The sequence below is a fragment of the Stegodyphus dumicola genome, chromosome 6 (assembly GCF_044657685.1).
Source record: "Stegodyphus dumicola isolate Sdum_Otavi_A_Nest chromosome 6, ASM4465768v1".
NCBI classification, from domain to species: domain Eukaryota; kingdom Metazoa; phylum Arthropoda; class Arachnida; order Araneae; family Eresidae; genus Stegodyphus; species Stegodyphus dumicola.
The window spans coordinates 91,804,914-91,822,158 of record NC_140773.1 but is presented as its reverse complement, the minus strand read 5'-3'; the positions used below and the strand labels follow the sequence as shown (position 1 = coordinate 91,822,158).

At 34.8% G+C, this 17,245-nt stretch overlaps 1 protein-coding gene across 2 annotated transcripts in view; it reads left to right on the top strand.

Annotated features, from left to right (window-relative positions):
• The window catches only part of LOC118185611 (protein turtle-like), an 886,541-nt gene that overhangs the window by 861,469 nt on the left and 7,827 nt on the right, over positions 1-17,245 (top strand). For both annotated transcript variants that reach the window (XM_085818674.1, XM_085818673.1), the window contains one exon: positions 473-535. The gene's annotated coding sequence lies outside the window, so the exon portion shown is untranslated. The remainder of the gene's footprint in view (positions 1-472; positions 536-17,245) is intronic.

The window sequence follows — 17,245 nt, the reverse complement described above, 5'->3', positions numbered from 1 at the left end:
GGCAAATTTGGATTGGAATTAGGATCGTTAACTAGAACAGAAAGAGTTTTATGAATGTTCTTGTCCAGGCTTTCTTATCTTTAACCGTTAGTAAAATCGTTAATCTTTTATTCTTGTATTGTTCCTATACCTTTAGAAATAATTTATTTGTATACAGTATTTGCATGTCTTTAGATACATCTTATTAGTCTACCTGTATGTACGAAAATCAAAATGAGACACACAAAATTGTAACTATTTTGCCTTTCTTGTATTGCCTGAATTTTAGTTTATTTCTTTTTGTGTTCTGTGTGTCTAACTATATTGTATTTTAAAATGTCTGCACAATATTCATTCTCTTGAAAATTTTGCATGTTATTACTGCAATCTATAAATTTTTCATACAGTTCGAAAGAGAATTGAAATTTCTCTTTTGCGCTGTGCTAGCAAACTAATATTTTTCTCTAATTATACAATGTGTTTTAAATTTCAGAATTAAAGTAATGGAATATCTTTGAAACTGCTGACCCAACCGAAGTAACATAAATCTTCAAAGGTATAGTATAATATTATATAATGTTATTAAAATGAATATCTGTTTAAAAGAGAACACCGACACATTCTACTCGTATTTAAGCTAGAAATTTTAATAATAACTTAAGTTTAATACAGACTATTTTAAGTTATTTCCTGTTTGATTACTTGGCATTGTGCTCATGAATAAGTAATTAGTAGTAATCCTGAAGAAGCCTTTCATGATTAGTTTTAATAATTTTTCCGTATAATTCCAAAATATTACGGAAAATCTCATATTCGACAAATAGAAAATCTGTCTGTGTTGCTTTAAGAGTTGGGTTCAAAGTAACAAAGTTACTCATAAATACAGTTGCAAAAAATTAAATTACTTTATGCAAAAAATTCAATTATATAACAACAATGCGAGCTCAGCTTTGCATTCATTAACTTTTATTTAAAAGACCAATTTGTCCTTCTCTTTTCCAATTACTCTTTTAAATTCCAGTTAATATATAATGTTAAGGTTTCTCGATATAGGCAGGTAAACATTTTACGGGAGTTGGAGATGCCATCATTCTACCGAGAGGTTAGGTGGTATAGCCTTGCGTCACCGCATATCTAGCATTAGGCGCATTATAAGAAAATGTGAAAAATGAGCTATGCACTCACCGAGACTCAGACCTGGACCTCTCGAATACTTGCTGAGTGCGCTACTGTTGTACCACGAAGGCGTGCTTGAAAGAGGGAAAAAAATACCTTATAACGTTACAGACAGAGCTGGACAAATTAAGGCGGAGAATACGTGCTTTAAGAAAGAGTACCCAGGTTAAAGATCTGAACGTTGAATTAAGAAACCAGGGTAAAATTGAATATAAGCGGGCGTTGTCTATCTATAAGAAAAGGATCAAGAGAACTAAGATTCCATATAAAAGCTATAATTATGCAAAAAGTAAAATGTTTTATGATAAGTTCCTTATGATAGCCACCAATAAGAGAAGATAGAATGGGTGTTAATTTAAGGAAGATTGCAAAAATATCTTATCTATTGAAAAGTATGACGATGACTTGATTAAGACCATTAAATTGGCAGAATGTGTTTTTGAAACTGATTTCAGAGATGTTTATATGAAGGAAAATGGGGAAGAGGTAGATTTTACTTATAAGGAAATAACTAATGTAATCACCTGCTTTAGAATGGGTACCGCCCCTGGAATTGATGGGATCGACAATATTTTAATAAAACATTTTTTTTTTTTTCATGAATATGCTTCCTTTTTTATTATGTGGTACAACAAGTTCTTATATGATTATGATACAATTATACGCCAAACAAGTACTAATTTAGAAGTCAAACAACAAAAATCAGGGTTTTATTTTCAAATTATACTATATTATTATATTTCAAATTATATATATTATTATTATTTCAAGTTCTTATATTTTAGAGTTTTTCCTGATTGTTGGAAAATAGGAAGGTGGATTTTAATCTCAAAGACTTCGGGAGGCCATAGACCTATTTGTCTCAATTTTTCAAACATTTTTGATAAACTGCTGACAAATCGACTGAATTACATACTTAGTCGAAATAATATTATTTGTGAAAATGAGTTTTGTGTTCAACGTAGAAAGTCGGCAGAATTAGCTTTATACAGGACTATCCAATCTGTCAGAGAGAAAGGAAATAATTGTCACGCAGACCTGATCTCGTTCGATGCCTGGGGGTGTGGCTTTTGATTCAATTCTCTAGTTCTTTCTCTCCACTCTCAGCGATATTGGTATTAATAAACAGATATATGATATTATTAGAGAGTATTTGCAAAATGGAACGATTATTTTTAGGAGTAACTCAGATAATGTGAATTTATCATATGATATTAAAGAAGGATGTCCCCAGGGCTCGTGTTCTGGAGCCTCATTGTCAACAAACTATTGAGAAAGCGGATTTGCAATTCAAGAATAAGATCCGTGGATTGCGTCCACGAATAAGGATTGCGGATCCACGGATTGCGTCCCAAGAATAAGATCTTGGGGCTCCTATTGATAACAAAGTAAACTTTATGGGTCATTTTAAAGAAATACAACATTATATTGAGAAAATTTTAAACTTTTATAATAACAAAAACCTTGGCATATAAAAGCAACACCCTGAGGGAAATACACAAAAATGTTATACAACTATTATATAGTATAGAAGCCTAGGGTTGCCGGGCAGGGTAGCTTGTCAGATTAAGAATGAACTTGGATTTACTGCAAAGAAGGTGGCTGTTTGCGATCACAGGATCCTTTAGAATGGTATTAACAAAAGTGGCTGTGTTCCGCCACTCTCATTGAGCAAATGTTTATAGTCTTCTTTCACAGATGAAATACAATGAAACTGAAATGCATAGTGCAGCCTTCAATATTGTGCAAGATAAATTCATCTAAGTAATGTCTTTGGTAGTCCTGTAAATCAAAATAATTATCTTAGTAACGAAATTGAAATATACGTATATTCTGATGGATCTTTGTTTAAAGAGGGGCATCGGTGGTGTCTTTGTTATATATTTTCACCTTCTGAAAATAGACAGTTATCGAATTAGGATGAAATCGGAGAATTCAGTAGACCAAGCTGAAATTTTATCGGTACACGAAACATTGAAATAGATTGAAAATAATGTATTTGTGTCCTGTTCTATAAACATATACTCTGATGCTTTATCGGCACTGCTGGCGCTTTTTCCCCAGTCCACAAAAACGTTATATTGAATAATATCAAGGAAATTCCTAACCAAAAATTAGGAAAAAACATAATCTATATTTTTATTGGGTGAAGGCTTATATGCCAGTGTTCGTGGTAATGAGAGAGTGGATGCTCTAGCCAAAGAGGCCGCCCAGAGCGGTGGAACATAGCATTATGAGTTGCAAAATTCTAAAAGGAAATCAGTGACTCTGATTATAAAATTTATAAATAAAGGGAAAACAAAATAAAAGGAAAACACAGTTACAAAGATTTCAGAAGTCTTTCTTTGAAATTCAAATATTTCCTGATCACATACATCTTTATGCATTAAAAATATGAATCTTTGAAGCTTTATACAATTTAAAAGAAGCATATTTAATGTATAAAATTAAGACAGATTCCAACGCATATTTCATACAGGATTCATTCTCAAAAAATCATTACGAACTGAAATAGAAAAAAAATGGTACTTATTTTTGTCAACAAACGAAATTATTGAAAACCATACTTGTTTCATAAATGTTTAAATAAATATTCCTTATTAAACTACTTTCTTTCATTAAAGACGAAAAATAACCAAGGTTAAATTGATAAACTGTGATTTTCTGAAATTATTATTGTGATTTTATGAGGCATAAAATTTTTTATTCTATTCCTTGTAGAAATGTAACGATAGTGTGTCTCAAATTCAGTCAGAAAGCAGCTGCTCACAGTTGCTGTTTTGAAAAGATGAGGTATGAAAACCGAAAATCAGTAATTTGAAAATCCCGTAGTTGCATGTTCATAACTTAAAAACGCTTATAAATATTTATTATAACCCTTTTTCTGTTTTATACTATATTTTGTCTGCTGTTAGTATCCAGGTAATTAAAACATCTTGGATAATTTACTGGGTTCGAATTCTGGAGAACAGGCTGGCTATAAGGGCGTTTTCGTGATTTTCTCCATTTGTAACGTGTATACGAGCCAGTCTCCCTTAGAAAGCCTTCTAGGAAGGCATCTCTCCCTTTAAACAGATAGCCCTTCAGTGCTTTGCCATAATTAAATAAACTAAACCAAGATAATTTACCATAACAAATCCTTTCAGAAAGAAAACAATTCTTGAATAATATAATGACTATACGTATTTATTTTGAAGTATGCTGCTTTACATTTTGTCCGCCTAGCAACCCCTGCTTGACGGGATTTATTTACCCCTTTAAAATGTCAGCTAAAATTAAAATACTGCTGGGAAATGCTCAGCTGAGGTGAGGTAATTTCCTTGCGACGTAGGGTTAGGGTTGCCACATTTGGCGCGAAGTAGCTCATTTGGCGATACTATTTGGGGACAAAATTGGTGCTATGCCATAAACGGACCAAGAACATTATAAAACGCATTCTTAGCGGTTTTCTCGGGAATATTCTCCAAGGTAGGTTAAAGCGATTATGCCTTGCCTGACCTGGGAGAAAGTAGTGTAGTGTAATTTCTTGAGTTCAGAGATTAGCTTGAGAACGATTACTGAATCAGAAGCTATACTTTAGTACTTAGCCGCGAAGCTGTCTTCGCCGTTATAGCCTGAAGACTGTGTTGCTGATTGTTTCGATGTGTTGGTCGTAAGTTTTCGACTAGTGTAAACGTGTCTTTGGAACTATCCTGTGTAATACTGGCGAATAAATTGTGTTTTGATTCTTCATCAAAAGTTGTCATCGATTACTGCAAATCCACGAACCTGTAGAACGCAACAATACTAATAAAAATAATAGTTCCTGCATAATATTGTAATTCACTTTGTAATTTCTTAAAATACTGCTACCAATTTTTCACATATGTAGATCATTTCAATGAAACTATATGTAAAATTATATATTTTTCTAATTTAGTTTTATCTTTTATGTGTAACGTAACATGATAATCTAGAGAGACGATGCTTTCTTTGCCCTGAAAAATAAGGATATAGGGGCAAGTGTATTTAACATTTAGTAAATAGCTGTCTCGCTAAATTGGCAATGCTTTTGGAGACAAAATTTGCCGCTAAATGTGGCGAGAAATCAGCAAAAGTCGCCAAACTTAGCGACCACTTGGCGACATTTAGGTCCGGTTCTTGTATAACTGTAACGGGTATTGCAAATGACTAACTATAATTTATCTCTATATGCAAATGTAACCGTATCTGCCCCTTGGATGTAATTTTAACCGTATATGCCTTTCAGTAAATTTTAGAAATGTAATTTACCAGTTTCTTGGCTACCGGGTAAAAACTATATAATACCGGAAAGAACATCTACTGTCTGTTGTTACTAGTTCAGACCTGAATTCCGAGCATCGATAAATCCGAGAGAGCTTCGTCTTTTAGATGTGCTTTGCATTTGCGTTGTGTTTAACATTCTTAATGGTTAAGGGTAATTACGGATTGTATTTTGTGATACTGTGAAGATCTATACCGGTATTTTAGTGAAACGTGCCAGAACTGTGATGTGTTTCTTTGGGTAAAATAATTTTTATCAAACCATCATTAATTTAATATGTATTCAATTTATTACAAATCCGCACGCAAAACACAATGTTTGGTGTCAGGAGGGGAGTTTAATGCCGGAGACAAATGCGATGGTGGAACAACTAAGTCAGATCGTAGCAGCCATTGCTGCATTCAAAGACGAAATGAAAGCGAACCAAAAAGCGAGCCAAGAAGAATGGAATCAATCCAAGAAAAGACGAAAAATGTCATCAAGTTTGTTAAGGAAGATATTAAGGTGGGTCAAGAATCTATTAAGGTAGACATGAAAGCTGTTCAAAAAAAGATCGAAGGGGCCGAAAAATCAATTCAGGAAAAGAATGAAGCAGGTCTAGGGAAAAGGAAGATAGAAATCGCCTTCATAATGGAAAATAAATTCGAGGCTATGGAAGGCAGAATAGACACGGTTGAAGGTAAAATTTGAGAAACTGAGAGTTTCTGTTGTCGAGCAACAAATCACAGGAAAAGTGTTGTCTTCTGTCAAATAACAAATCGAAGAGAGAATTTCTACTCTAGAAAAACAAATTGATTACATAGTTTTTACTGTCCCCAAAGAAGTTGAGAGCTTAAAGGAATTCATAGCGGCATCAGGAAGCAAATGTGACGGTTTTAAAATTTTTACCCATGCCTTCTTGCACCTCTCTAAAGCTGTCCACCTATGATGGAAAATTTCTGGCAAGTATACAAGACTCAGTTCTCTGTAGTGACGGACGCAAATGTTTGAGATTCACAAGCTAAGGCCTGTTATCTCGCCGCTTCTTAGAGAGCAGACGATCTTTGAAATTCTACCTGTAAACCGCAGATTATATTTCCAATGATTCGGCGCATTAGAGCTGCGCTTTGTCGAGAAGTGTTTAAAAGACTATGGCAAGTTTCAGTTAAAATCTTACGAACAGAAGTCCAAGGACCACTTCACAAGCTCGCTACCGATCTTGACAAGATGTCTCATCTTGTCTTTTCAGACTGCCCAACAGAAACATGGAAAATCCTGTTTCTACCGTACTTCAGCAACTGCATCTGGGATCCTGAGATACAGAAAGCCCAGTGAATTGCAAATGTCAAGTACTAAACAGCGTTTTAGTGTACGCCATTAAATTCGAGGCAGCCCAACAAGCAAGTAGCAGAGACCGTCACCCAGTCAGAGCTTTTCAAGTCCAGGAAGCAGTTGATCAAGTGACTGCTTCTCTAGACGTTTTACCATAGCACGTCAATGTCTTGACGCAGAAGAGTGATCCTAAAGGACTCGAGCTGCAGTATTGAAGGCCACGTATGAAGGAACTGCAGAAACCCTAACTCACGGCAGCTAAGACCTCTCTTAGCATGAAGGAGGGAAACTAATTAGTTGCCAGCTCGGTGGGCGGATTTTACCAGATAATGAGAAGCTCCATTTTAAAGGGCTTTAGATTTCTGCAATGAGTGGCGGCAATAATGGACGTTTCATCATGAGACATATTAGCGGAATTCTTTGCAATATGACTATTGATACAGGAGCTAGTGTTAACATTATTCGAAAAGACTTCGCTCAACAACTGTAAGGTAAACTCATAGCAAACGCTGTTCTGCGTTATCCACCACCCTGTGTCCGGTGATAAGATCGGCATCGATCGAAAGTTAATCTTTAACATCACTTTTGGAAGTACGGCCTATCGTCACACGGTATATTTCAAATATTACAGGTCTTATATGTTGGAGACAGTAAACAGATATAACACAGATTAGACTACGGAAAAACAATTTTTCCTTTGACTTTAAAACAACGAACTTCTGAGAGCATAAAGCTTGGACCTCCGCTGGGAATTAATGATGAAGGAGTAAAATTCATCCCCCAAACAATAGCTCAAGACGATATCACAGTACCACGAAGAACAAAATTTTTACTATCTGGATCCGTACTCCAAAACAGAAATTTTCGATACGGCATCATGCACTACCCCAAGAATTGTAACAGCCCAAAGCGTACAAGCGCACTCGGCACTCTTTGGCCTATCGAGAACCGTTATCCCGGTGAGAGTTGCCAATGTAACTGACAAGTCGAGAGTTGTTAAGAAAGGTAAAGTCGTTGCAGCATGTACTCCAGTGACCAGCGTTAAACGAAACCATAACACTCCAGAATCCTTGTCTTCAGAGAGCATTACATCGGAGTTATTGCAGAATGCACAATTAAACGATAAAGAGAGAAAAGTTGCCAAATGTGTCACAATTTGACGCAGCATAGAATCGATGCTGTGATTCATCCACCAATTAAGCAACATCCTAGACGTCTACCGATTGCTAAACAGGATGAGGTAGGAACATTTCTAAACGACATGCAAGAAAGCCATGCTATCCAGCCTTCAGCAAGTTATTGGGTGTCTCCCATCGTCCTGGTCATAAAAAAGCTGATTCAACTAGATTGTGCACTGATTATCGCCGGGTGAACGAGACTACAAAGAAAGATAGCTACCCTCTTCCTAGAATTGACGACATTCTGGACACTTTTTCTTGAAGCAAGTGGTTTTCGACGGTTAATTTAAAGATTAGATATTGGCAGGTTGAGATACGCCCTAATGAACGAGAAAAAACATTTATTATCGCAAGAAATTTGGCATCTCAAGGTGATGCCACTTGGAATATATAATGCGCTGGCAACGTTCGAATGCCCTACGGAGACGTGCTGAGAGCTCTTGCCTACGAAGCCTGTCTGACCTACTTTCATGACATCGTTCCTCGGACGTATCATCTCTGCCGAATGTGTGTCTATGGACCCAGAAAAAAATCAGCAGTTAAAGACAGGATACCTTCCGAAAATGTCCATCATATGAGAAGTTTCTTGGGGTTTTAAACCTACTATAGGTGATTAATGAACGACCTTTTTTCCCATCACTAGAACACTTCATAAAAGGTGAGAGAGCAAACAAAAGTTCTTGCGGACACATGTGAGTATGCATTTAATAAGCTGAAGGAAGCTTTAAGATCTGCTACAATTCGGAATTCTATTACTTGAAATGCAGCTTTCAGAGTCGAAGCGAAATACAAGCTGGTTAATCCGATCCAACGCCAAGTAACAAATTCAACATCTTCTGACTCAGATCTATGAAGTTAAGAAGTCAGGAAGGACCAGTTGAAAGACGGTAACATTAAACCCACAGCTGACTTAATAGAATTTTCAAATAGGAAACCTATTTGAAGAACATTTCCATATACTCGTATAATTCTACGATAAAACAAATTGAGTTCTCTGAGACTCACTCCATATTCAAAACGGCATCTTGCAGGGTAAGTTCGAATCGGATGTTGAAAATGCATTCTGATATACTGATAGCTGATACTGTCCAAGATCTCGGATTCTGTAAAGCAGTAATTAGAAGTTTACCAGAAGGCTACTTCGGAATAATGAAGAATCTGAATAGAGTTCGAGAGCTCTTCTACTAGAGTAAAGTAAGGGCTGACATGAGAAATTGGTGCCAATCTTGCGATGCCTGTACGGGTTGGGACCAACGACTTCATACGACAGGTAGACGGCTCACACACAGAGAATTCGTCTGCTAGGCTGCCTCCAACATATAACACATGACTTATGGTCTTGGCGCTCTTGGGGAGTGATAGCTTAGGTTGTTCATCGCCAGTTTGGCGTGCTTTTGATATGGCAGGTAGTGTTTTTTTTTATTTCCGTTTGCTGCCAGTTGGCAGACAACGACCTCTAATTAGGTTATTCGATTTTTTTACAATTATTTTTAGATATAACTTAACCCCTTTTTTCCTGAATATTTTATCTATATTTTTAATAATCGCTTTAAATTATTTGCGCCATTGTTGAAGATGTTTAGGTTAAATAATTTTAGGAAGAAAACCTAAAATAAATAATAAAAAATTGAGATGGAAACTTTAATTTTGAATAACGTTTAAAAATTAATTGCGCTACTGTTATAATATTTGAGAAGGTAAAAAAAATCTCGTTTACTTTTAATGCATTGCATCCTAAAGAGAAAAAGAAAATCACATTGTAATATATGTATTTACGCAATTGATGAAATATATACTTACAGACTGTTGACTCTCAGCTGGAACTATAAACTATTACTGAACTTATTATATCTGAACTTATAATATCCGAACTTATAATATAGTTTATGATACAAAAAGGTAAATTATACTGAAATCTTATTGCAGAAAAATATTTTACTTTCTTATATTTAAGTAAACAAAATTTTACTTAATTTAAAGTCAGAAATAGTTTTTGGAACAATTTCATTTACCTTTAACCTTTCAGTGTTATCAGTAGTACTTGCATTCTGGAAATTTACGATAGTAAATAAAATTTTTATTTTTTAAAAGATCTTTCACTGATTATAAATGCCCATTTTATTCAGTTACTTGCATATTAAAGTGCTTATAAACATAGCAATGTACAGAAAATAATTTCATGCAGACTTAGAAGCTACTGCCTTAACTGTATGCCGCTATACACTGGTGTGCAAAAATTAAGGACGAAGTCGAAAAATTAGCATATCAGCTGAACGAAGAGGCAGAGCGGACAGAAAGACCAATCAGGAGATTAAGTAAGGTGATGTACGGTAGCACATGCGCAGATATGCAGGTAGACGTAATGGGGGAGTGTCTGAGTAGTATAAAGCATGTTGTCGGTGTAAGATCAGTATTTCTGGCAAAGAGATTGCACGCCGTATAGCAGTTAAAATCACACTGAGTTGCTGCCTCAGCGAGAGATGGCGAATAATCAATCTGTTAGACGACATCTGGATGCTTTTACCCGAGGTCTAATCTTTGGGAAGTTGGAGGAAGGCCGCAGTGTAACAAGTGTGGCTGCAGAGTTCGGAATTGCTCACAACATCGTTTCACGACTTTGGAGACAATTTCAAACTACAGGAACAGCTATCCGGGGGTTTAGTAGTGGTCGTCCACGAGGAACCACACCCGCAGATGACCGGTATATTGCTTTACAGGCCAGAAGAAACAGGCGGCAGACAGCGGGAGAAATCGCTAGACAGGCGACTGGACGACCGATATCGCGTTTTACCGTGGCCAGAAGACTGCACGGTGGTGGTCTGTTTGCACGACGCCCTGTACGGTGTGTACCTGTAACGCCTGCCCATCGGAGAAGACGTTCTCTGTGGTGCCGGGAACACCGGAATTGGAGAGACAATGAATGGGGACAAGTACTCTTTACAGATGAGAGCAGATTCAGTCTGAGTAGCGATTCTCATCGCATACTCATCTGGAGAGAGCGGGGAAGCCGCAATCATCCCTCGAACATCATTGAAAAGGACAGGTATGGAGGTGGCGGTGTTCTCGTTTGGGGGGGCCATTATGCTCGGTAGTCGTACAGACCTTCACATCTTCGACGCAGGTTCAGTCAACGGGACCCGTTATTGTAACGAGATTCTTCTTCCATATGTGCGTCTTTTTAGAGGCGCTATGGGTCCGCATTTCCTTTTCATGGACGACAATGCACCATGTCATCGCACAGTAGCTGCCGAACAGCTCTTAGAGAGTGAGGATATTGAACGTATGGATTGGCCGGCACGATCTCCGGATCTCAATCCCATCGAGAATGTATGGGATTTTCTAGGCAGACGCTTGGCAGCTTGTACCTTACCACCAGTAACGATTCCGGAGTTTCGATTGGCGCTGCAAGACGAATAGGCAGCAATGCCTCAACAACTCATTGACACCCTCATTCTCACCATGGGCAGACGCTGTGAAACCTGCCTAGCAGTCAGGGAAGATCATATCCCCTATTAAAGACCGGATGTTTCTTGCTGACACGCATCACAGTTACGTTTCGGCCTTCAGTCGCATTGCGCTCCATGCTACTTTTTCAACAAAGTTTCTTTTTATCCCTCTGATTTCTTTTTTTAGTAAGTGTTGCTTACATTACTCATGTCCTTACGTATTGGGGATCTTACGGTATTAAATGTGTTGATTTGGGAAGCTTTTGTACAAAGTTATATTGAAAAAACCGTCTCGTCCTTAATTTTTGCACACCAGTGTACATTAAATTTAGTAAGATTTCATATTTTGCACATCAGCTGTAAAATGTACATTTCCAAAATAAAATTTTCTTTCTGAATTATAATTTCAAACATGACAATACATATTCTATTTTATTCCTGTATCCCAATTAAATAAACACATTACGAAAATGTGCATTTAAATATGGTATTTGCTATAAAGTAAGTGGATTTAATTACAAATAAACGCTCAAAAATTAAATAAAACAAAAATATACTACTTTGTATGAACACCAATCTTTTAAACGCGAGCAGGACGCACATTTTGAACAAAAAGCTTTCGTTTTTCACCAGCTGCAAAGGATCCAACTTGCATCTGATGAAGAAATAAAGCTTTTCCTTTGAAAAGCATATCCTGCTCATATTTAAAAGTTTGGTGTACATACAAAGTAGTATATTTTTATTTTAATTGGATTAATGCTGTTTTTTATTTATTTAATTTTTTTTTCTAAAGTATATCAGGAACAAGTACCAAAAATGACCTACTCAAACAGGTAGTCAAGTATATTTCAAATTTCCTATTTTTGATTTGTGAATAAGTAATGAGCTTTTTAAAACGAAAACGCACAATTTGGCCTAAATATAGAAACTAAACATTATTATATACTACATGAATAACTTTATGAAATACAATACCCTATATATGACTCTGATATGGGAAATTTGACTTGTAAAACATTTTTTTTTTTTTTTTGGAGATGGTATAAGTTAAAAAAAATTAGCTTGTAAAACCATGGAAATCTTTATAGATATATAAAGAATGTGATATTAACATTTAAAAAATCAATACATAAAACAGTGTAAATAAAATACAAACTACAAATTAAAAATACATGCTTTTATTTTAACAAATACAGGGCTTAAATAAAATTGTCTGTTTCACAGAAAAGAAAAAAAAAAGCTTTGATGAATAGAAAGTGAAAACTAGTAATGATATAATGATGAAAGCCTCATTCAAACTTGCAAAAGTACACTCAGATATAGTTTTGATTTTTTTTTTTTTTAAACTATACATATATATCTATACTGTTTGTATGCAACAAAAAGTTAAGGCCAGTTTTCAAGGATTTGTTTTTAAGTTTAACTCCTACTAAACATCTTAATACACACTTAATCCTCATTATAAATTAAAGAAAATTCTATAGTTATGATATATTTATGTTGCTAAAAAAAGAGTTTTAAAGGAAAAGTTTTATAAAAAATCTTAAATTTTAAACAAATAAGAGTATTACTATGAAAGGAAAAACTCTGCAATCAAATATTGAGGTGATCAAGTTATAAATAGGTGGCACTTTTAAATATAGGCAATCTGTTGACATTACGAGTTAATACCATTTTATTCCTTATAATGTTTGGTAAGTTCGAATTCACTGCCACTTTATTCCTACTTTATGAGATCATTCTTATGCATTAGCTTAAATTAAAAAATTTTAGGACTTATTCAAGCATTATTCGCTAAGATACACTAGTATACACATTTTGAGCTTATTTATAGATTTTGAATTAGCTTTTTTTTTTTTTAACAAAGTAAACATATCGCACAATCTTATCTCAATAATTTAATAATAATAGCATTTTTCTTTTTCTTTTTTTTTATCGCAGGTAGTACTTGTTTATGAAACCAAAACGCGTGCGACTTGGCGAAAAAAGGTTAGCGCCAATTGGCGCAGCTTTCTATTTCAACGGAGTACATGGAAAAAGAACATAGAATTCAATTATTTGTAAAAGGTGATTCCAGTAAATAATGTCATGTGACCAAGCAGAGCAGGCGTCTTTCGTCCCATAGAAATGAATGTAAAGTATTTCTGGACTTTCGGAATTCGACCAGCAGTCACGTGACACTAATGTTGGAACCAGTTGGAGGTTGCAATAAGCTCTCTACCACTATATATCTCGTTGGTTAGGACATGCCGTAGATACGCGGCCAACGGAAGCAGCAATAAATTTGAACGCATTGCCGTCGACATCCTGCGACTTCTGCAGTGATCTGCTAACGGCAACCTTTACATCCTCGTTGTTACTGTTTTGTACACAGTAGCCTAAAGCCTGCGCTATCTCTGATCAGGAGGTAGTTATGCAGCATTGGATTTCCAGGTTTGGAGCGTTTCTTCGGTTACATTCTTATCAAGGAAGGATTTTTATCTCGATTGTAATTTAAGAACTTTTTTAACTACTTTGCATACGACACCTTTACATCCGCCGTCACATGGCATGGTAGAGAGGTTTAATAGAACCATGCTTAATAATGCCTTGCTGATGGTTTCCAGAAACAATAGAAGTGGGACAAGAAGTTACTTCGGTTTTTATTGGTCTGTCACGAGACTAGGGGCTATTTCTCTTCCAAAGCGCGATCGTGGCCTTCGTCTGCCTTATGATTTTGTTATTTGGTTGCCCTCCGGATGTGCCTTTGTCGTCTAAAGGGTACATTCAGAATATCCTGGCACGGTCTGATATGATGCAGAATATTACACCAAAGGGAAACTTGACATTGGAGAAGTTGAAGGCCCGATGTGACTGAAGAGCTACAGGACATCGTTTCAAGTGCAAGGAAGAAGCAGCTTTGAAAAATTGTGATCTTCGAAGATTTAGCTGTATCGAACCAGTAAAGCAAACCTTAACTTATGTAACCTTCCAGCTGAATAAAGGATATGGTCATATAGTCAGAAGATGGATTGTAAACCATACGGCAGTGATCTCAATTTGGCGGTCTCTGGGCATCATGCGGTTCCTGAAACAATGTTATATGGCCCACGAAGACATTTTGATTCAAAACAAACATGAATAACTCACCAGAAAATCTATAAATGGGCCTAATGAATTTGTATTATAATGCAAATATTGTTCAAAGGTTTGAAGATAGAGATTTTATTAATTTTTATTCGTACATGTCAAAAAATAAGCTCAGTTACTAATTTTTGGAATACGAATAATTACTTTCTTTTAATTTTAATATGACATTATCTAGTATCTATGTTTACATTTTTATGTGAAGAATTATTGAAAATTAATAAGAAAAGAAAACGAAGATTGACCAGCACCTACAATCCGCAATAAAGATAACTTCTTGTAATTTCTCTCCAAGATTACAACCTTTTTCAGAATCGAAAGGCTGTCATGTGCCAAACTACAGAAAGTAACAAAGAAGTTTATAATTATTTACATGCAAACCTATGCATTTTTATTTTTGCGTCGAAGAAGAATTTAATAAATAGGAGAAAGAAACTAGGTTGTTATTATTTATTGTGAAGTCTTCTCCCAATCTTGGTAAATTTTTTTCATAATTTGTTTATTTTAAATATAAATTAACGTAGTTTATTTAATGATTACTTAAAAATTTTAGAAATATTTGAAACAGTTATCAGTCTAAGAATTGAATATTTAGCTTCTTTGTATATTTTAATTGCAAAGAGTAGACACTAAAAATGTCTCAAAGATACCAAACTTCACATTTCAGATAAAAAATAAAAATTTGACTTTTTCCCTTTTACGATTTTCTAATCATTAATGATGAACGCTTTAATAAATATGTCTTCTCTCTTCTGCTCTTTTTAAATTCGCCCGCAAGCAATCTGCTTCAGAAATTTGAAAACCCATAATACTAATACTTTCCACTGCACGACGTTACGTTCAACATTTACATGAACTGCAGACAGATGTCAGGACATTTTTGCATGGATAACTGGGTCTTAGATGACTTTAAGCAAGTAGAACGGAATGATGATTCTCTCAATTCTGAGTGCATTATGCTGATGGTAGGCTGAAAATATAACTCTGAGTACATGAATTCATGGATCCAGTATGCCAGTTTAGAACTGCTCAAGTTTTGGTCTTCTCTGCTACGGTCTGGGGTATTATTAGCTGCAGATTTCGGAATTTGTATACTTATTCGCTATGTATATCTGCACTTCATACCACTTCAATGGAAATGGAATGTACCAGAAGAGCAACTGTTCCTGTTACTTATCCTGGTTGGCTAACACCTAATGCAAGAAACATTTGACTGTATTCTTTCTATTTATTTACTGAGAAGTTTGGACTTACCAGTATCATTGAAACCTTTTGTATACTCTGGAAAAAGATACGTAAGCAGCAGTGTCCTTAATTGACTTCTGAAAAATTCTAGAAATTTGGCAAGTGTTATCTCTGGATAGTATGACAGCAGTTATCCAGACTAGAGGAGCAGCACCTCGTTAATAATCAGGTATCCCTAATTCAGTGGCACTTTAGTGCTATAGCACAATTTTATTTTCGGTCTTTTAATATATTTAATATTATAATACTTAAGATTATATCAGTATATTTTGTGTATCCTGTCTGAGAAATGTTTTATTAACTTGAGGAAATATCCACGCCTAATATCACTAAAGATCACTTTTCCCCTTTTATCATGCTTAAATGATAATTATGTTAACTAATAAATTCCAATATCTCGTATTAACAATCTCTAATATTTAAGTATATAAAGTCCTATTTTCATGAACATGAGCTCCGAATATTCAGAATAAATAGTGTTACAGTTCATACAATTTTCAAAATTCTGGATAGTTCAGTTGCCCTTTATGTCAAATAGTATTGATTATAATCATGTAATTAAGAAACATTAACTTAACATAAATGGCCCCATAATATGTATAAACAGTATACTAAGGTCGTGGTCCTATATTTGTATAAATTTTTTAATTTATGTATTTTTCGTTGATTTAATATTTTTATTTGCATGTTATTTATTGAAATTATTATTTTGGTATTGTAATTAGTATCAAGTTATTGATTTCCGTTAATTGTTAATATGGCATCCGGTCCAGAGGTTGTATCGCCCGGGATAAAACCTTGAGAAGAGGGTTCTTGAGAAGAGGGCAATGTTACGAATTTTGTATATATGTAAATACTTTTTAATCAAATTATATGTAGATTAAGTAAGTAACTTAATTATATTTTATTTTAATACGATTTAGGTTTAATGGATAGGATTTAGGATACTAGGTTTAATGCATAATTTCGTAAAAATTATGCATTAAACCTAGTATTTTTTTATTTTAAAACATTATTATTTCGACAAAATTAAGAGCCGAATTTTTCCTATTTACCTAAACACAAAACCCATTCTGTTAAAATAAGAATATGAAATTACATTTTGATTTGCGTAAACCCCATAGCTAAATGTAAAATGTTGCTTTTATTTTAGCATATTTAAAGCGAAAGAAGAAATTATTTTTACTTGCATAGACCAAAGAGCATGTTCTATTTATAATTCATTCAAAGTAAAATAACTTTAATTTTATGGAGGCCAAATTAAGTATTAAAATCAATAATATAAAATGTAATTATGGTAAGGGAACAGTTATTATCGATAAAATGACTCAGTAAAAAAGAATTGATGGCCTACATAAGTACAAATTATTTTTTTTTATTTAAGCTATATTTCTGTTGAAAATCCTTAATAAATATGTATTGAATTATATTGTCTGTTTAATATACACTCGACTCACTACGACGCACCGATAAGAAATAAAGCAAACTGGACACAAATT